The sequence below is a fragment of the Halichoerus grypus genome, chromosome X (genome assembly GCF_964656455.1).
Source record: "Halichoerus grypus chromosome X, mHalGry1.hap1.1, whole genome shotgun sequence".
Taxonomy (NCBI): domain Eukaryota; kingdom Metazoa; phylum Chordata; class Mammalia; order Carnivora; family Phocidae; genus Halichoerus; species Halichoerus grypus.
In genome coordinates, this window is record NC_135727.1 from 7,782,385 (window position 1) to 7,804,763 (window position 22,379).

General features: G+C 36.8%; 1 pseudogene; it reads right to left on the reverse strand.

Annotated features, from left to right (window-relative positions):
* Positions 1-17,321: 17,321 nt before the first annotated feature.
* On the reverse strand, positions 17,322-19,650 carry LOC118548046 (tRNA pseudouridine(38/39) synthase pseudogene; annotated as a pseudogene).
* Positions 19,651-22,379: the final 2,729 nt, after the last annotated feature.

Below are 22,379 nucleotides of genomic sequence, written 5' to 3' on the forward strand. Positions count from 1 at the left end.
TTATAAGCTAGAAGTAGGCATGTCCCAAGATCACCAATTTATCTTCTTAAACTTGCTCACTTCATTTGTAAAAGTACTGTAATTGTTGACAAGAATGTCTCCCCCACCAAATTATTATCTTGTCAAGGCAGAACTGTGAAAGATTGAAAAGCTTTATGAGAAACCCATGAACACTGGAACCATTTATGCCTGGTTCAGATTGTGCAACTGTCACTTACAGTGTGGCCTTGTGTGCTGGATATGTAGCTCCCTCCATATCCATTCTCTATCTTCCTCCATCCTATTCTCTGCCTGGTGGGCTGTTATAAAATACATAAACAGACTCATTTGGTTTGGTTAATGGAAAACCCCAAGGAAGAGATTTGAAGGAGAGTGAGATCTGTTATGTGGGTAATGCCAGACTGGTTGTATCCCTAGACAGACTGTCACTGTTGCTCTGAAGGAGTCCAGCTTTACATAATTCTACCCCTCCTTCCAGGTCCTTTCACACTAGAGGTGGTGACAATTTTGCCACTACTAATTGAGGTTCCTGCAGTATCCTTCAAGGTTCTTCTCTAGTCTACCCAAGCCCCTATAATTAGTTCTTTCATTAAAAACTTACCCTACTCCACAAATTATTCTAATTTAAACAGATTTTCTGTTTCTTATGGAGATCCTAACTGATAAATGTTAGAAAAGTCATTAGGGATCATAGTGACTGCCACTCAAAGTTGTCGGGAGGAATAAATAAGAAAGGGCATATTAATAGTCTGCCTACCATAAATCCTGTTGTATAATTGGCACTCAGTAGACAGTAGTGATAATTTTTATTATTTTTCAGGTCTATATCCAGGCATCAACCATAGACTCTGGTATAAACAAGATACTCATTAAATGTTGGTTATATGAATAAATACAATTGCAAAAAAAAGGCCAATTTAGTCCTCATTTTAAAATTGATCCACTATCATTCTACTTCAATTTTCCTACACTCTTCCTCATGGTTTTCTCTACATTCAAATAATATAGATCTCCTTTGGTTGTGTCTCCAGGACCCAAGCTATATTTTAAGTTCTTTTGGATTCGGAACTATAATTTAAGCTCCTATTATTAAATAATTTCTATTCCTTCTCACAAAATGGGAACTTTAGGAATAGACTACCCATTCTGCCAAGTAATTTTATGTGTTTCTGCTGTTGTGTTAAATGTAATTCAGTAAGAGCATGTGACAGGTTGAAATTTTGATACTAAGGTATCATTTTGATACCTAAATATTAGCAACATTCAAACAGCAGTGAGTTACTGGAGAAAACAAGCACACTGGTAGCAAAACATTGTCATTACTTTTTTTACAGTTCATAATGTATTTTCCATGTCATTTCATTCCAAAAGAACACAATGTCCTTTTTGTACTGTACATTTGTGCTTATTGTCCTGTTCAGTCATACTGTAGAACTGGGATCCTTCAACTTTTTCTCTTGGTTTCCAACAATGTCAACAATCTCAAATTATTCCAAAATATGTCATTATACCAAGTAATCATCATACCTGCCTCACTTGGATTTGTTTGAAGTGACAAGCTTATGCCCAGAAGGGAGACTCAGGATTTTTAATCATTTTATAAACCTAATGAATTGGAAACAAAGCTCCTTACTTGAATATCTGAAGAACATAGTCTATATAAAATAAATGTTTTAGCCTTCACAATTTCATTAAAGGTTAAATGACAATCTGGGAGCAATAAAAAAACTACTTTCTTTCACTGTGTATATATTTTGATTTAATTCCTTAAAGAATTCAGATGTATCTCACTTCCAAATCAAATGTAGTTTATGTATTTGAATCCCTGCCATGAAGACTACTCTGGGTTTCCTAAATGTATAAATCCCTAGGTGCTTTACTCCAGAGGCATAAGATAATAAGATGGTAGATTGAGTATACACATCTAATTTCACTTCCTCAAAAAACTCCAACAGGATCCACAAGGACAGAGAGAACAGGAGTGATTAAAACAGCAACAACATTTTAGAAGTTGGAAAGCAAATGAACCAATAATAATTGGCTTAGAACTAAGAAAGCTGAATCTCAAGCAAGACTTAGGAAAAGTGAGAACCAACCAGATTTATAATAGAATCCTTACAGATTCAGGAAATATTAGCACTAGGTATTTATTGGGCATGAAAGGGAGATGCTAAAATAAGGAGAAAGGTAAAAACTGTTGAAAAACATTCAGATTTCTAGATCCCTTATCCAGTCTATGTCCCTAGGGAATGGCCTCTGTCCCACTCCAGCAGATACCTGCCGATTTACCCTCTGGAAATACAAAGCACAGTTGAGGGCATGTATACTAAAAAACAGGGATGTTAAATGACCATGAGCCACGTGCACATCAAATGCTGAGAATTCCTGGCTCTCCTTCCTTAATTCTGAGTGTTGCTCCCAGATCCTGGCAGCTAGCCAGATCTTTATCCATCCAGAAAGGAGATAAAAAAATTCTTCTCAATGAAATTTGATCAAAGAAGAATGATATAGATATAGAAATGTGGCATTCTTTAACAAAAACAGTACTCAGATAATTTTACAATAAAATTCAATGTCAACCAATCAGATTCACACACTCAGAACCTCCAAACATCATTTTCTTCCTTTATCCTTAATTATGAGCAGATAATCAAGGGTTATCAGACATCTGACAAAAACTTCAAGCAAGGAAAATGAAGAATAACAGAAAAAAAGTAAAACATATATTGGAAGAAACAGAGAATACAGTGGGGAAGGAAAACTTCAGAACACTCTTAGCATTACCATAATCAGAGAAAGAAGACTAGGTCCTACCTATCACATTTCCATGGGTGGGGAACTTTAGGATTTGTAGAGGCTGAAAGCCTTGCCAATATACCACAGAAAGTGATTTATAAAAACATATCTTTCTTTTCATGTTTTTATATAAAAATATTTCATAGCTTAAGCATTGAAATGCAGTAGGGATTTATAATGCAACATTTAATAATATCCCATTACATAGCTTTCTTTTCACATCCCATTTTAACCCCCAGTATCTACTTCATGGGTTTTATTCAATACATTCGTAATGTGCAAAGAAATGCAGGTTGGGGGCGGTGGACAGAGAGATAGGGAGAGAGGAAAGAAGGGAGTGGAGAGAGAAGGAAAGATTCCACTATAATGCCTGGTATGGGATAGTTTATTTTCCTATAAACATTGGAAGACACTATGCACATGCTATGCAATTGGTTTACTCCCTCATCACCTCCATGGACATCCATACCAAGATGTATGTATCACTGGACTGATATGTAGATCTATAAATATAGGCAGTAGATTTTAAAATTAACCTCTGGATACCACAAGCAATGCTGTAGGGAGAATTATTTTTTTGCAAAATGGAATCTTGGTTTTTCAATGTAAGACTTGTATTTATCTAACAGCATTTTGTGTATTCATTTTTTCCATTGTGCACTTCAGTAAAACTCTAGCTAATGCCATACTTTAAAAATGTATGTATGACAGATCCATCATATACTTTGGTTCCTGCTATTGCCAATCCCCTTAACAGTGTCCTTTTTTATGGCAAACCTAGGAGGTTTTTGTTAAGGCTTCATGTAGTAACTAACTAAAAATTACCCAAGTAGGCACATACCAGTTGCACTGACTCAAGATTTTACTTATAAAAAGTGAAAATAAAATGTTCAATGTTTTGGAAAAGAAAAAACTGTGACCAATGGTAAGGGTAGAAGGGTAATAATAGTTCTACCAGATAATGAGGTATTATGAAAAATAAGTTATAAGCAGGAGCTCTAGAATCTGGGTGACTGCATCTAAATCTCAACTCTGTCACTTACATTGTAGCCGGAACCTGGGCAGATTACTGAACTTCTCTGAGATTCAGTGTTCTGGTCTTTAAAATATTGGGTCAGTAAATAAAAATCAGGTAGTAAATATTTTGGGCTTTCCAGACTATATAGGTTCTGTTGTTTTAGCACAAAAGCAACCACAGACACTCTATAAATGAATGGGTATGGCTATGTTCCACTAAAATTGTATCTGTAAAAATAAACAGCTGTGATCTATATTTGACCCCATATGGACAGTGGTTTGCTGGCCCCTAAATCATAGTGGTATGTTATATACATATATATGTGTATGTATATATAATATGTAACACATTATATAATATATAAACCACATATATAACAAATATATGAATAATAATATATATAACACATATACACACACACACACTTTAATGATTGTCATCAAGAAAGAAGAATTCAAGCAAGAATGTAAAATACCAACATCTAAAACACATATAAAAGAGATTTAAAATAAAGGATTACTATGAACTAAGAAGTTTGGAAAATACAGTCTAATGGAGGATTTCTTCAGAATTATACAATAACAATTTTCACATACAAAATTGCAAAAAAAAAAGGAAGGAAAACCAGAATAATTGACCCGAAGAAATATAAAATTAATAACTATATTCTATACATCTCACTTGGTCCCTATTACAAAATATAATAAAGCAGAGCTCATTCTAACAGTTGTTTACAATTGAGGGGCAAAGCTCTGACAATCTAGCCCAGAACACAACCTGAAAAGGATATAACTGTGATACAAACAATAAGAAAGTAAAATATGAAAGTACAACATTATTGACTATAGAGGAAAATGTTTTCATTGATCTTTTAAAAAATATATTATTTAAAATTATTTTTGTCAGGCTTAGGTTTATATTTAGTAAGACAAATTTCTCATATCCTAAAATTGCTTTACCAGGGAGAGAGTACATATTTTTTTCACCAGTAATAAGAAATATTAATCATTCCATCATGTCATTTCTGACAGTTGCATATTGACTCTATTTCTTGGCACTATCTGCAAAAAGGATATTTCACTATTAGAAGCTCTTATGGGATCTGAAAAGTTAGTTCAGGTTCCAGAAAGACCTAATTGCAAATATTGGGTTAGGTAACATCAACGTTTCTAAATAGTCCTTCTTTGTAGCAATCCCACTTCATACTGGTTTTCAGAACACGTTATTTTACCAGGTTACTTTATCTTAAAATCTCTGGGGAGTAACTCATGTCACAGTTTTCTTTATGCAAATATTTATTGAGTACCTACTATGTGCTTAAGTTTTGAATGAGGATTGAAAAAATTACAAAACAGTATAATTTGACACAAATTATTGGTAGGAAATATTAGGAAAACATTTTAAGCAGAACACACAGAAATATAGCAAGATCTTTGTAGTTTATCTGTGAAAGAGTGATGGTAATTCCTCTATGAAACCTTTCTATGCTTTATTTGACTTCCTATGAATTTGCATTTAGAAACCATTTTACTGCTTTATAATATAGATGGAATTGACACTGATAAATAAGCCTTACTCATTGTGAAAATAAGTAACCGACCTTCCTAAAAATAAAGCACAAAGACAACCTAAGTGAACTTTCAATTTCATGGCCCAAAGTCACAGTTGGGACAGGAAACGTAGCCTCGAGAGTGATAGAATTCTACCCTTTGTCCCCATCTCTATTTTAAGAAATGTTCTTCCTTTGAGAAATCGGAATAATGCCTGAAGGAAAAGTACATTAATAATACTAGAGATGTTTGACTAGAGATGTTATTTGAGAGAATGGTATAGTTATTATATAGTGCTCCACAATGATGCCTTCATTGGAAAAGTTTTATTTTATTTTACTGATTTTCAACTTACTTATAGCCTCTAATTGTATTAAGTGTTAAGTATATGCTGTGACCTGAAGGAATACACAGATAAATGAAACCTAAACCCTGCCCTCAAAAAGCTCATGGATGGGCAATATTTTTTGTGTTAAAGAACTAGATAGTAAATAATTTTGGCTTTGTGTGCCATATGGTCTTTATCACAACTACTCAACTCTGCCCATGTAGCATGAAATTAGCCATAGAAAATAGATACATGAATGTGTATATGGTTTTTCATTTTGTTTGTTTTTGCCTAATCAGGCAGCCAAGCTGAATTTGGCCCACAGGCCATCATTTACTGACTACTGATCTAGCATCAGAACAACAGACAGGTACATACACACATACACACACCCACACACACACACACACACACACACGTCAATGCTTGTCCATTTGTAGGGACTGGCTAGAATGTTGTGTTTAACTGGATTCTGAGGCTGCAGCAGGAAAGTATGGCATAATCAATTAGCTATGCATTGGGGTGGTTGTAGAAATATCACCTACCTATTTTAACATGAAAGACAGACAATAACAATAAAACACTAAAATTTGTGGGAAAAAAAGCCATAAGAGACATATGTACATAAGTCAAAAAGTGCTTAAAAGATATTGAAGTGCCAGAAGGGATTGCTAAAAGTTTTACAAGAAAGAACAATAAGCCTCAGTGTCTCCAAATCATCAATACTTGTTCCCAACAATATATTTTAAAAACCATATCATACGCCATAAAGAAAAAGATAAATATAGTTGACTAGATAAAAATTAAAGATTTCTATATGTCAAAAGATGATGAATACATTTCTCAAAAGACAAATGAGAAACCAGGCAATATATGAGACAAATATATTTGACAGACAAAAGGCAGTTTTACATAATATAGTTTGAACTTTATACAGTTGAAGAGTAATTTCTTTATACAAATAAAGAAATTAAGGACAAAAACGCCAAAGGAAAGGACATGATTAGCACTTTAAAGAAACTCCAATGGCTTATTGACATGTATAAATATGTGAGTATTACTGTTAATTAAATAAATGTTTAAACAAAATGAGAAGATAATTCTCAATAATTACAGATGACTAAATGAAAGATGACATTTAGTGCTTCAGAGTAATGGTAGTATCACTGCCTATAAGCTGCCTGTACATTTATTCATGCATCTATGTGGTCATGCATTTACTCATTCAAGCATTTACTGAGCTCTTATATGTCCACTGCTTGAATAGAGAGCAAAGCCATGCACTTTCTGTTCACTAAAACCTCCCATTATAATAATAAAGCTAAAGATGTGAAAGATCTAAAGGAACTGTGATTAAAAATTTCCCAGCTAGGGGAAGTCTCAAGTGTTTCATTTCCACTCCCCAAAAGTACAAATGTAGGGGGACTTCTACACCTACTAGGGGTCCAGAGACCTACATCCTTTTGTAATACTTGTAGATGTTCTAGGGCTTTGCAGAAAAGGTTCTTCCTAGGACCATCAGATGGAGATATGGCAAAGTCTTTAGGCTCAGGCATCTGTCCCACTAGATAATCAGTGGGTAAGGTGCTGAATGCTGACAAAATGAGGCCTTCATCAGAGGTATGGTGGATGAAAATGAAGGTATGGAAATAGTTATGCTAGGCAACTAGAAATCAAAAGAGAAAGGGCCAAAAAAATAAATAAAAAGCAGAGATCAAAAGAGAAAGGGCCAAAAAAAAAAAAAAAAAAAAAAGCAGAGAAAGAGGATATGAGTAATAGAATCAATTAGCACAATGTTTATAGCAGCAATGTCCACAATAGCCAAACTATGGAAAGAGCCCAGATGTCCATCGACAGATGAATGGATAAAGATATGGTATATATATATATATATTATACACATATATATATATACACACACACACATACACACACATACACAATGGATTATTACTCAGCCATCAGAAATGATGAATACTTACTATTTACGTCAACATGGAGGGAACTGGAGGGTATTATGCTGAGCGAAATAAGTCAGTCAGAGAAAGACAATTATCATATGGTTTTACTCATATGTGGAATATAAGAAACAGCACAGAGGACCATAGGGGAAGGGAGGGAAAACTGAATGGGAAGAAATCAGAGGGAGACAAACCATATGAGACTCTTGACTCCAGGAAACAAACTGAGGGTTGCTGGAGGGGGTTGGGGTGGGTGGGGGGATGGGGTGATTGGGTGATGGGCATTAAGGAGGGCACGTGATGTGATGAGCAGTGTGTGTTATATACAAATGATGAATTATTGAACATTACATCTGAAACTAATGATGTACTATACATTAGCTAATTGAATTTAAATAAAAAGAATCAATAAGCACAAACTAGTATATAGAAAACTTAAATAGATAATACACATTATTTTTAAGCAATCAAGGAATAGTCTCAAAAATTGACAATGTACAAGTTCACAAAGAAAGCCTTAAAAAACTTTAATGAATCATTATCCTACAGACTATGTCCTTTGACTATAATAAAATTAGAAATATATTTTTTAAAGGATAGCTTAATCTAATATGCTTAGAAACTAAAATCATACTAAATGATTGGATTAAAGAAGAAATAATTTTAAAAATTGTGAGATATTCCTAACACTACTTAGCACTAGAAGATTTGTGACACAAAACTAACATAGAATGCTGTGAGAAATTTACTGCTTTAAATACTTTTATCAGAAATCAAAAAATATTGAGGACAGATAAGCTATGTGTCCAGCTCAACAAGCTGGAAGAAAGGGCAACAGAGTAAATGCAAAAGAAACCAGAAGGGAGGAAATAGAAAGACAGAAAGAAATATAGACCAAAAGAACAATCACAACATCAAGAAATGATTACTTAGAAAGACTAATAAGATAAACCACAAGTGAAACATGAAGAAAAAAAAAACTAAGACTCAAAATATGAACAAGGAAAAATACTATAGCATCTTAAAAAGGAATGAAATAATACGAGTAAATACTTGCCAATAAACTGGAAGCTCAAGAAGAAATGAACATATTGTTGGGGGAAACAATATAAATGACTAAATTTTGCAGAGGAAATCTGTAAGGCCAATAGTTTGGGAGATTTATTTGTTTTGGTATAATTTTTAACACATTTAGCCTCTTTCCACCACCTCACTCACTTCTCCCCAGGAAGAGACAGGGATTCAGTTGGTAAATTTGTAAGAAGCACTGGGGCATGCTTCACTCAGCCCCTTCTCAACCACTTTCTTTTCACAGGATCAGCCCTACTAGCTGAAAGGTGAATTCTGATCTGCCATGTGGTAAGGGATCTAGTGAATTCAGGGTGAACTATTAGCAAGTCCACTTGGGTAGAGATCTAAAGTCACAACTTGCAGTCACCTTTATCTGGATCTCTCTCTGACACATGTATCTATCAATAGGTTCTAAATAATGGGAGGGAAGAAATTGGTATTGTTAATTGGTCCCTGTCACAAACTCAAATACACATAACTAGGAGGTATAGCTCAGTGGTAGACCATTTGACTGCAAATACACATAACTATTAAATAAAAATGGTAATCAGACTCTCATCTACTGCTCCACATACAGTAAAGCCCTAGATCTAGATGGTTTTATAAATTTTAAAAAATATTCAAGGAACAGGCAATTCTCTCTCTCATACATGTGTATCATAAAATTGAAAATGAGAGAAACCTTACCAACCCATTTTATAAGACTAGCATAACTTTGATTTCAAAACTGAGAAGAAACAGATCATGAAATGAAATTTAAAGGACAATTTGGACCACAAGGGAAGGGAGGAAAAACTGAATGGGAAGAAATCAGAGAGGGAGACAAACCATGAGAGACTATGGACCCCAGAAAACAAGCTGAGGGTTACAGAAAGGAGGGGGGTGGAGGGATGGGGTGACTGGGTGATGGGTATTAAGGAGGACACATGTTGGGATGAGCACTGGGTGTTATACACAACTAATGAATCATTGAACACTACATCGAAAAAGAATGACGTACTATATGTTGGCTAAATGAACATAATAAAAAAAAATTTTTTAAGAAACCTAAAAAAAAGAGAAAAGAAAAAAGAAACCGAACTCAATGACTTACTTATATCTTATTGGCCAGAACTATCACATGATAATCTCTACCTGGAAAGGAGAATGGGAAATATAATCTTTTGGCTGGTTGTGTTGCTATCCAAAATAAAATTACAACATAGTGAGGTTTCAGGTGTACAATATAGTGATTTAACAATTCTATATATTACTCAATGCTCATCATGATAAGTGTACTCTTAATCCCCTTCATCTATTTCACCCATCCCCCTACCCACCTCCCCTCTGGTAACCATCAGTTAGTTCTCTATAGTTAAAAGTCTGTTTCTTTGCTTGTCTCACTTTCTTTTTTTACCCTTTGCTCCTTTGTTTTGTTTCTTAAATTCCACGTGAGTGAAATCATATGGTATTTGTCTTTCTCGGACTTATTTTGCTTAGCATTATACCCTAGCTCCATCCATGTCACTGCAAATAGCAAGATTTCATTCTTTTTTATGACTGAATAATATTCCATTGTATACATATACCACATCTTCTTTATCCATTCATCAATCGATGGGTACTTGAGCTGCTTCCATTATTTGGCTATTGTAAATAATGTTGCTATAAACACAGGGGTGCATGTATCCCTTTGAATTACTGTTTTTGTATATTCTTTGGATAAATACCCAGTAGTGTGATTGCTGGATCATATGATAGATAATTCTATTTTTAACTTTTTGAGGAAACTCCATGTGGTTTTCCACAGTGACTGCACCAGTTTGCATTCCCACCAACAGTGCATAAGGGTTCCTTTTTCTCTACATCCTCACCAAAACCTGTTGTTTCTTGTTGATTTTAGCCATTCCTACAGGTATGAGGGGCTATCTCATTGTAGTCTTGATTTGCATTTCCCTTATGATAAGTGATGAATATCTTTTCAGACACATGATTATTTTTTAAACTTTTTATTTAAATTCAATTTAGCCGGGGCGCCTGGGTGGGTCAGTCAGTTAAGCGTCTGCCTTCGACTCAGGTCGTGATCCCAGGGTCCTGGGATCAAGTCATGTATTAGGCTCCCTGCTTAGCGGAGAGCCTGTTTCTCCCTCTCCCTCTGGTGCTCCCCCTGCTTGTGCTCGCTTTCTCTTTCTCACTCTCTCTCTCTGTCAAATAAGTAAATAAAACCTTTAAAAATAAACAAATTCAATTTAGTTAACATATACTGTATTATTAGTTTCAGGGGTAGAATTTAGTAATTCATCAGTTGCATATAACCCCCAGTGCTCATTACATCAAGTGCCCTCCTTAAATCCCATCACCCAATTACCCCATCCCCCCACCCACTTCTCCTCCAGCAACCCTCAGTTTGTTTCCTAGAGTTAAGAGTCTCTTATGGTTTTTTAAAAAGCTTTTTCCAAAAACTGAGAACAGTTGGAAACTTCTTTAACATGATTAAGTCTCCACAGCAAAAACAAACAAAACCTCTCCTAATTACTGTTAACACATTAGGCACATGACCTTCAGGATATAAATGTCTGATATTGCCTCTACATTCAACCTAGTACTGGAGGCCATGATCAATGAATACCCCCTAAAATTAAAAGGTATATGATAAAGATATCACCACATATCAGATGGTGCAGGAAAAGTATGTTGAGAATAACAAAATTGGATAAACATCAAGGATTTATGTTCTAAGTATATCAAAGACAAAGTTCACTAACAAGGAATTAATATCCAAAAATTACAAAGTAATGATGGAATCAACATGAAAAAGACAAGAAATCCAAGAATGAGAAATGTTAGTAACCAAAAAACAATTTTAAAGATAGAAAATCTGAATAGATTCATCACTAGTAATGACCAAAGTAAAAGGAGATTGTGTTATCAATCAAATTTCTTTAAAAATTAAAACTTGGATAATACTAAGTATTAGTTATCATTTGCTGTGTAAAAAAATTACCCCAAAAAGTAGTGGCTTAAAACACCAAAATCTATTATCTCAGAGTTTCTATGGGTCAAGAACCTGTGGGTAGCTCAGCTGGGTCCTCTGGCCCTGGGTCTCTTACAAGGCTACATCGTCTCAAGTCTCATTTGGAAAGGACCAAATTCCCCGTCCACAAATGTGGTTGTTGATAGGATTCAGTTCCTTGTGGTTTGTTGCACAGAGGGCTCAGTTCCTCAAGAGATGTTCCTTGAGATGTGAGCCTTTTCACTGATTATCTCACAATATGCTTTCATCAGAATGAGAAAATGAGAGGGCAAGAGAGACTGTCAGCGAAAAAGTTATAGTAAGAGGAAACCTCATTATGTTAATAACTAATAACATCCCACTACTTTTGCCAGTTTCTATGGATTCTATTCATTAGAAGCAAGTCACTAGATATATCCTACACTCAAGGGTAGTGGATTACACAAAAGTGTAAACATCAGAAGGCTGGAGTCATTGGAAGCCATATCAGAAGTTGCCTTCCATACCAAGTATTAGTGAGTGTGTAGGGAAACAGGTAATAATATAATTCTATTGGGAAACTAGATTGGTACATTTTGGAAAGCAATCTGGCAATAATTAGCAAAATTATTGCTTATATACTGAATGTCTGTGTCCCTCTAAAATTCACATGTTGAAGCTCTAATCCCCAGTGTGAAAGTATTTGGAGGTGTGGCTTTTGGAAGGTTATTAGGGTTAGAATAGGTCATGAGAATGGGGCCTAATAATGTAATTAATGCCCTATTTAAAAAAAAGAGGAGATAGCGCTCTCTTTCTCACCCATCAAGGAAGGCCATGTAAGGACATAAGAAGAGGGTCTTCATCAAGAACCCAACCATGCTAGCATCTTAATCTTGGACTTCCAGCTTCCAAAACTGTGAGAAATAAATGTTTTTTGTTTAAGCCAGCCAATCTATGGTATTGTTATAGTAGCCCAAATGGACTAAGAGTTATGTGTATCTAAGACCTAGAAATTCTATCCTTGAGTGTATATCCCAGAGAAATATATGCAGAAGTCCATAAGGGAACATGATTGAGGATGTTCTTCACAGCATTGTTTGTAGGAATGGAGTGGAGAGCTAACACAGGTGTTCCTCAAAAGGGGAAATAATGGACAAGCAAAACTTGGTGCATAAATGCTAATGGACTATGATGCAGCATTAGAAGCAATGAGCTAAAGATACATATAGCCACATAAGTCGAACTTAAAAAACATAGTGTTGAGTGTATAAGTTAAGAAACAAGATCTACGGCACAATACTATGCATTCAAACACCACATATTTAAGAAGGCCACATATTTCACAAGAGTACAAATATACGCAAGGACATAATTCAAACACATCAGAGTTGATGCCTAATGGCAGGAAGGAAATGAGTGTTGGAATCTAGGAAGAAGAAAAACAGATAAAATATAAAGATAAAATATAAATAAAATATAAGAGAAAGAACCTTACAAAACTCAATGACAGTAACATGGTCAGAGTCCAAAAATAGAATAAAAGATAAAAGCAACCTTCATGGGTGGGCAGTTAATTATAATCCCTGCCTGTAAGTCACAGAGCTGGCAGAAAATAATCTAATCAAATCAGCAGCCTTTAATGCCAAATGCTATAGGTAGAGAGCTTATTCATGGGAGCTTTTTGTTAGTTTGTAAGATGAGTCATATTTCCACTGATATTTAAATTCAGCCATATTGCTCTTGGAGGGATTTTAGGTAAAATATCCCAAACACTAGCTAACTAAGGGAGGGACACAGCAAAATAAACTGCTGAGTAGGGGTGGCCTTAGAGAACAGATTGCAGGAAAGATTCTTTCTCTACTATGTGCACTACCACAATTGAACATGGGGATATGAGGAACAGTGGTAGTTCAGTTTAGGAAAACTTTTTGGGGGATGTTAAAGAAAAGCCTCCTTTCTCTAACCAAACCATTTTTGCCTCCGTATCATTTCCCCTCCCATCCAGAGGTGTCAGGAATGGTACTTTGAAATGTCAGAGCCACATTTTGGCCTCCCCAGCAACCTCCCCAACACAGAGTGATGTCATAAGTAGTGCTTTGTGATGTCTGAGCCCCACCTTAGCCACCATTGGCTGGAGGACAGCCTAGCTGACCAATCAAAGCTGGAGGGTATGGGCCTTCATTGTCTTGGGAAGAGTTATACGCAGTAGAACAGTTAGGAGGGCAGACAACTGGGGCAGACAACTGGGAAGCTTCAATATGTCTAAGGTAACCAGGAAACTACCACAGCCCAATCAGGATATGGAGCGACCAACTTCAAGGTCGGAAGAGAGGAAAAAGATGAAGACTCCCTATCAACCCAGGTCCAGAGGTGGTGACAAGGTAAGATGACCCTACCCAAGCTACTCTTTTCTTCATTGATTTCCCCTCCCCCAAGAATCTTAACCTTTGCTCACCTGGCACAAACTCCTTCCTTAGCCCTGACATCTCCTCATGATGCCCCCTTTTCTATCAATATCCCATCTTCTTCCCCTAAGCCAATGATGCCCTTTTGGCCTCACTCTGTTGTTGTTCCAGGTACTGAAGACAACCCTGAAGGTAAAAAAACCCCTCCACAGGAGTTTGAGTAAAAAAGTCCCAGAAAAAACTACCAACCCTGTAAGAAAGCCTAAAAAAGCTAGAAGAACACCACTCTTTGGTCACTATCACAGACTGAATGAGACACTGAGGCAAAATGAGCCAGAGCAAGCCCAAGAGAAGGTGGAGAAGCCTACCACATCAAACGATGACCAGGGTGGCCAATAACTCCAGAGTGAGGCCAGAGACTTCAGTAACATCTGCTAAGTCTCCAGAGGTCTGGTGGCTGGGAAATGGACAATCGTGTAGACATTGAATTCTACAGCATCAGGGTACACTGATGGTACCTGAAATAAAGCCAACCTGTTGTGGTAATTCGTGTGGGTGTCTATGACTTCTCTCATGGTGGGATCAGGGAGGGAAGGGAAGAGGCAGTAGTACAAAAGGGAAGAAACATGGGGTAGTGTAGGGTTGGGGGCCAGACCGGGCCAGACTGGCAGAATCACAGTTAATCAGATCGTGGGGATAAAGACTGGGTCAGGACTGAGCACTGAAGACAAATTTCCTCCTTAACACTTGACCTAACGGGCAAGATGAGAAAGGGCTTGGTGTTTTTGCCTTTGGGAGGTGGGGGCAGCAGGGAAGAATGACGTCAAAGTGTAGATTGCCAGAGCCTATATGGGGTGAGGTGTGTGGGTGGCAGTACCATCCCCAAAGCTGAACAAGAAATAACTTCCAGGCCACCAACCCCAGGGTGGTGTTTTTTACATTTTACCCTATAACGTCAACAACTAGTAGTCCTCAGAAGAGCCAAAAATCTCACCCTAATGAAAGTTACTAAAAGCACCCTAAAGATGAAAATAATGGTGATTGGAAGCCACAAACCCAACACTGATTAGCCCACTTTCTTAAGAAATTTAGGGTGGAGCAGTGACTTTCCAAGGGCAGGGCAATGGGAACAGTCTGCCTTCAGTGCAGGCAATAAAGGAGAGCATTGTCTACAGAGAATTCTAAACGTATTTGGAGGGGAGACGATCTTTAATTTTTGTTCTCTCAAAGTTGTTCTTTTTTCTGAAGAGACTATCACTGTAAATGAGTTTATTAAAGTACAATTGACATATAATAATTGCACATGCTTAAAGTGACAGCTTGAGGAGGTTGGTCCTATGTATACACCATTAAACCATCACCACAATTTTAAGAGAGAACATAACCATCACCCCCAAGTTTCCTCCTGCCCCTTGGTAGTTGCTCCCTCCTCCTATCTCTCCCTGTACCCCCATCCTCAGATAACTACTGATTTGCTTGTTAGCTCTATGGATTGTACTGATTCCACCAGTATAAAATGCTACAAAATGTAAACCATACTAATTTTTTCCAGCTTCTTTCACTCAGTATAATTACTGTGAGAACCATCAATGTTCTTGCATACATCAATATTACATTTTTAGGTTATGATTGTTTTGTTGATAATTCAGTAGCATTTATTTTATTTTTTTTAAGATTTTTTATTTATTCATTTGAGACACAGAGATAGAGAGAGAGAGAGAGAGAGAGAGCATGAGCAGGGGGAGAGCAGAGGGATAAGGAGAAGCAGGCTCCCTGCTGAGCCAGGAGCCCGATGTGGGGCTCGATCCCAGGACCCTGGGATCATGACCTGAGCCGAAGGCAGATGCTTAACCATCTGAGCCACCCAGGTGCCCCGAGAATTTAGTAGGATTTAAAGGATGCTCCAAAGTTGCTTTAGTTTCATTTTTTTTTAATTTTGAGATTATAAATTTACATGCAGTTGCAAGAAATAAAAATATGCCTTATACCCTTAAACTTGCCCCCCCCTCCAGTGGTAACATCTTGCATGTCTATAGTATAATATCAAAATCAGGAAGGTAAGATTGCTATGATCTATTTACCTTATTCAGATTTCACCAGTTATACATGCACTAGTGTGTGTGTGTGTGTGTGTGTGTGTAGTTCTGTGCAATTTTATCACCTGCGTAGTTTCCTGTGACTACCACTGTAGTCAAGATACAGAAAAGTTCATGATAAGGATTCCTCTTGCTATTCATTTACAACCACAGCCACGTCCTCCCTCACCCCTGGAAGCCAGTAATTTGCTCATCTCCATAATTTTGTCATTACAAGAATGTTACATAAATAGAATCATTCAGTATGTAACTTTTTGTGATCGGCTTTTACATTCAGCATAAATCCCTTGAGACCCATTCAAGCTGTTGTATCAATGGGTTTTTTTCCTTTATTGTTGGGAATATTGCATAGTGTGAATGTACCAGAGTTTGTTAAACCACTCATTTATTGAAGGACATTTTGGTTTTGATTTCTGGAATTACAAATAAAGCTGATACAATCATTCCTGGATAGGTTTATCTGTGATCTTAAAGTTTTCATTTCTCAGAGATAAATGTCCAAGAGCAACTGCTGGGTCATGTGGCAACAGCAAGCTTAGTTTTGTAAGAAACTACCATGCTTTTTTTTTCCCCCAGAGTGGCTATACCATTTTATATTCCCACCAGCAATCTCTGAATGATAGTTTCTCTGCATTCTCACCAGCATTTGGTGTTATCATTAAACAAAAAATTGTTAAGTCATTCTGGTGCCTGTATAGTGATACCTCATTGAAGTTTTCATTTGCAATTCACTGATGGTTAATGTTGAACATCTTTTTATGTGTTCATTTGCTATCTGTATATCTTCATTGAAATTTCTATTCATGTCTGTAGCCCATTTTATTTCTTTCTTGACACTTGCATGATCAAGCTTTAATGAATTTGAACACAAGGCACAGTTTCCAGGTGTACATAAATATATCTCCATTTTACAGTTGTTTTTTGCTTCTTCTACTTCAATCTTTTTGGACAGTGATAAGAAAATCTTTAAACTTGTTCTTATTTAAGCAACAAGAACTTCCTTAATAGGACTTTATGACTTTTTTTTAAGAGCTGATCATCTGAATTTCTAGGACTTCTTACAGTAAATATTTTGTTTATATTTCCTTTCTACCCACCTACCACTAGCTGGTTGTTGCTAGTTGTCTATAGATAAATAATGCTTTTAATTTCTGTATCAACACAGAGCCTCTTTGTTGGTTTCTCCAAGGTAGTATTTTCTTCCTCTAGTATATTATTACAGTTCCTTTTGGTTTTTATTTTTTCCCCCAATGAAATAAATATGGGTGCTCAATGCATCCCCTAATTATAAAATGCTGAATTGGGATTCCTATCCTTGACATTTATGATGATCTATCAGGGACTTCTTATGTATGCATTTTCACTCCTACTACAAAGGCACAGGTCTGCTTTGTGACAGAGGGCTATCTGTCACTCCATCCATCTTTGGTCCTGCAAATGTCCTTTTGGGTATTGCAACAGAGTCCAGACTTTGCAGAATACAACACATGTGAATCTTAACAGCATTTTTAGTCTATATTGTTAAAGTGGGTCACATTGAAATCCTGACTCTCCCAGTCATAGATCCACTTGGTATTTTCAAATTTAAAGTCATATAAGACTAGAGACAATTCTACATCCATACTGTATTGAGGTTTCTGGGGATTTTTCATCTATGTTCATCGGTTCATCAATAAACTCTGGCCTCTCCATTCCTTGGCCAATCAGAAAGACCATCATACAACAGGCTTAATGATAAAGGAATCTCTGGTCAATCACTGCAAACTGAAATAACTAAAAAGGTTCTTGCGGTTTAGTTCTGTCTCTCCTCACTCAGGCTCTGGTCTATTAGCTGTACTTAAGCAGAGAGAAAGTCCACTGAAAATTAATCATTCCATTGGCTACATCCACTTTACACAAGTTTCTGAAATTATATGTGCCAACATACCTCTGAGCCACATAATTCATGGTTATAATATCTAAATCAGCATAAAGGAAAAAAATAGCAGTAAGTCTTCTCAAGACAGCTGAACCTAGTACTGAAACAGGGTTCAACAGAAGCCCAGGCCAGTATATGGATGTCTGGAGGGAACACCTGATGGAAAATGCAGCTATGATGGATTTTTTAGCAGCACTGTGGACTTTTTAATTATTTTTTTATGTAGCATTCCATGATTCATTGTTTGTGTATAACACCCAGTGCTCCATGCAATATGTGCCCTCCTTAATACCCATCACCAGGCTAACCCATCCCCCCAACCCCTCCCCTCTAAAACCCTCAGTTTGTTTCTGAGTCCATAGTTTTTCATGGTTCATCTCCCCCTTCAATTCCCCCCCTTCATTAGCGCTCACTACAGCACATACTCTTCCCAATGTCTATCACCCAGCCACTCCATCCCTCCCACCCCCCACCACTCCAGCAACCCTCAGTTTGTTGCCTGAGATTAAGAATTCCTCATATCAGTGAGATCATATGATACTTGTCTTTCTCTGATTGACTTATTTCACTTAGCATAATACCCTCTAGTTCCACCCACGTCATTGCAAATGACAAGATTTCGTGTTTTTTGATGGCTGCATAATATTCCATTGTATATATATACCACTTCTTCTTTATCCATTCATCTGTTGATGGACATCTTGGCTCTTTCCATAGTTTGGCTATTGTGGACATTGCTGCTATAAACATTGGGGTGCACGTACCCCTTCGGATCCCTACATTTGTATCTTTGGGGTAAATACCCAGTAGTGCAATTGCTGGGTTGTACGGTAGCTCTATTTTCAACTTTTTGAGGAACCTCCATACTGTTTTCTTTTTTTTTTTTTAATCTTATTTATTTATTTGACAGAGAGAGACACAGCGAGAGAGGGAACACAAGCATGGGGAGTGGGAGAGGGACAAGCAGGCTTCCCGCGGAGCAGGGAGCCCGATGCGGGGCTCGATCCCAGGACCCTGGGATCATGACCTGAGCCAAAGGCAGACACTTAACAACTGAGCCACCCAGGCTCCCCTCCATACTGTTTTCTAGTGTGGGCTTCTTTTAAATTAAAATCCTCTGAATCCTTGCCCCTTGGAAAGTGAGAACAAAGGTCAAGAGAAATCAATAGTCCAAAGGCACTTAACACCCTTGTCCGTTGACCCACATCAGTGAGAGTTGAATGTCTGTCTGCTTTCTCATGGTCAAGTCTTAGAGCCTCAGTTTTCTTCAATAATACTGTGTTTTCCTGACTGGCAAAGCCCTAGTATCTCTAGCCCAGATAGGCTATCCTTAGGGCTACATGGCTTTGGACATTAGCACTGAAATCAAATGCACACTTAGTTTTTGCAACTCCTGAAGAATTTTCTCTAACGTTTGAGTTCTTGTTATTGTTGGCCCTCTCCTATTTAAGTCACTGCATCTCCTTCTCTAGTTCTTGCACTCTTTTTTAGGAGTTCCTCAGTTTAGTATCTCACTATGTCATTTTCAACAATGAGAGGACAACCCCAGAAATAAAGGAATCATACAGGTCCATCCTACCTGCTGATCAGAGCTACACCTGTAGCTCCTTTTCCTGAGTTTTTTTAATTCTGTTGAATGTCAAGGGTTCTTTATATATTTTAGACACAAGTCCTTCATCAGATATGCGATTTACATTTTTCTCAGTCTGTAGCTTGCCTTTCATCATCCTTATAGGATCATTCAGAGAGCAGAAGTTTTTAATTTTGATGAGGACCATTTTATGGATCATGCTTTTGGTGTCAGGTCTAAGAACTTTTTACCTGGCCTTCAGTGCTGAACATCTCCTCTAAAATATTATAATTTTACATTTCGACCTGTGATCCATTTTAAATTCATTTTTGTATAAGGTATGTAATTTAGGTCAAGGTTTAGTTGTTTTACTACGGAGGTCTAATTACTCCAGGACCATTTGTTAAAACAGCCAATAGTTATTCTTCCTCCACTGAAGTGCTTTTGTACCTTAATCAAAAATAGTTGGGCATATTTGTTTGGGTCTATTTCTGGGTTCTTTATTCTGTTGCATTGATCTGTGTCCATCTCTCACCAAACACTATACTGTATTCATTATGGTGGCTACATAGTAAGCCTTAATACCAAGTAGAATGATTCTTTCCATTTTATTTTTGCACTCTGTGGTTTTGTTATCAGGCAATGCTGGCTTCATAAAATGAGATATAAAATGCCCCATCCTCTTGGATTTTGTGGTAGAGATTATAAATCGGCTCTTCAAATGTTTGGTAGACTTTTCCAGTAAAATCACATGGGCCTGGACACTTTTTCTTCAGGACTTTCTTAAACTAAAATTCAATCTCTTTACAAGGTATAAGATTAATTATATTGCCTATATAACTTTGTTGGGGGGGTTGTGGTAATTTGTGGTTTTTCAAGGAATTGATCCATTTCTTCTAAGTTTTCAAATTTATGAGCATTCAGTTATTAACAGTATTCCCTTATTATTTAATAACTGTAGGATTTGTAGTGATATTGGTCCTGGTCTTCTCTAATTTTATCTTTGCCAATCTTGCATATAGTCAATCTTGGTATATGTTCTGTAGGCACATGAAACAAGTGTGTATTGTGCTATTGAGTGGAATGTTCTATGTTTACATAAATAATATTCTCTTCGTCATTGTTTTGTTCAGTTATTCTATTCTTGTTGATTTTTGTCTAGTAGTTCTATCAGTTACTGAGTATTGGGTGTGTGAAGTCCAATGCTAACTATGGCTTAGTCTAGGTCTCCTTTCAATTATCAGTTTTTGCTTTATTTGGAAACTCTGTTGTTTGGTTGACACACATTGAGAGTAGATATATCTTTGATAATTTTATAATCATGTAATGACTCTCTGCCTTTAGTAATTTTCTTTGCTATGACATCTACTTTATCTGATATTAATATAGTCATTCCTGCTTTTTATTTTTGTAGTAAAACATACCTGACATAAAATTTTCCTTCTTAATGATTTCTAAGCACACATTTCAGTAATATTAAGCACATTTATGTTGTTCACAATGCTGTAGCATGTGTCAGAATTTCCTTCCACTTAAAAGGTTGAATGACACCCATTGTACATATACACCATATTTTATTTATCCATTCATCCATCAGTAGACACTTGGGTTACTCCCACCATTTGCCTATTGTGAATAATGCTGCTATAAACATGAGTATACAAATATGTCTTCAAACCTGCTTATAATTCTTTTGTGTATATATCCAGAGTTGCTGGATCACACAATTCTATTTTTAATTTTAAAAAATTTTAATTCCAGTATAGTTAACTTACAGTTACATTAATTTCAGGTGTACAATATAGTGATTCAATAATTCTATACATTACTCAGTGCTCATCAAGATAAGTGTACTCTTAATCCCCTTCCTCTATTTCACCCATCTCCCACTCATCTCCCCTCTGGCAACCACCAGTGTGTTCTCTACAGTTTAGAGTGTTGTCTTTTCATGAACAGCCATTTTTCTAAAGAAGACATCCAAATGGCCAACAGACACATGAAAAAGTGCTCAACATCACTCGGCATCAGGGAAATCCAAATCAAAACCTCAATGAGATACCACCTCACACTAGTCAGAATGGCTAAAATTAACAAGTCAGGAAACGACAGATGTTGGTGAGGATGCGGAGAAAGGGGAACCCTCCTACACTGTTGGTGGGAATGCAAGCTGGTGCAGCCACTCTGGAAAACAGTATGGAGGTTCCTCAAAAAGTTGAAAATAGAGCTACCCTATGACCCAGCAATTGCACTACTGGGTATTTACCCCAAAGATACAAATGTAGTGATCTGAAGGGGTACATGCACCCCAATGTTTATAGCAGCAATGTCCACAATCGCCAAACTATGGAAAGAGCCAAGACGTCCATCAACAGATGAAAGGATAAAGAAGATATGGTGTGTGTGTGTGTGTGTGTGTGTGTGTGTGTGTGTGTGTATAGTGTGTATGGAATATTGGAATATTATGGAATATTATGCAGCCATCAAAAAAACACGAAATCTTGTCATTTGCAATGACGTGGGTGGAACTAGAGGGTATTATGCTAAGCGAAATAAGTCAATCAGAGAAAGACATGTATCATATGATCTCACTGATATGAGGAATTCTTAATCTCAGGAAACAAATTGAGGGTTGCTGGAGTGGTGGGGGGTGGGAGGGATGGGGTGGCTGGGTGATAGACATTGGGGAGGGTATGTG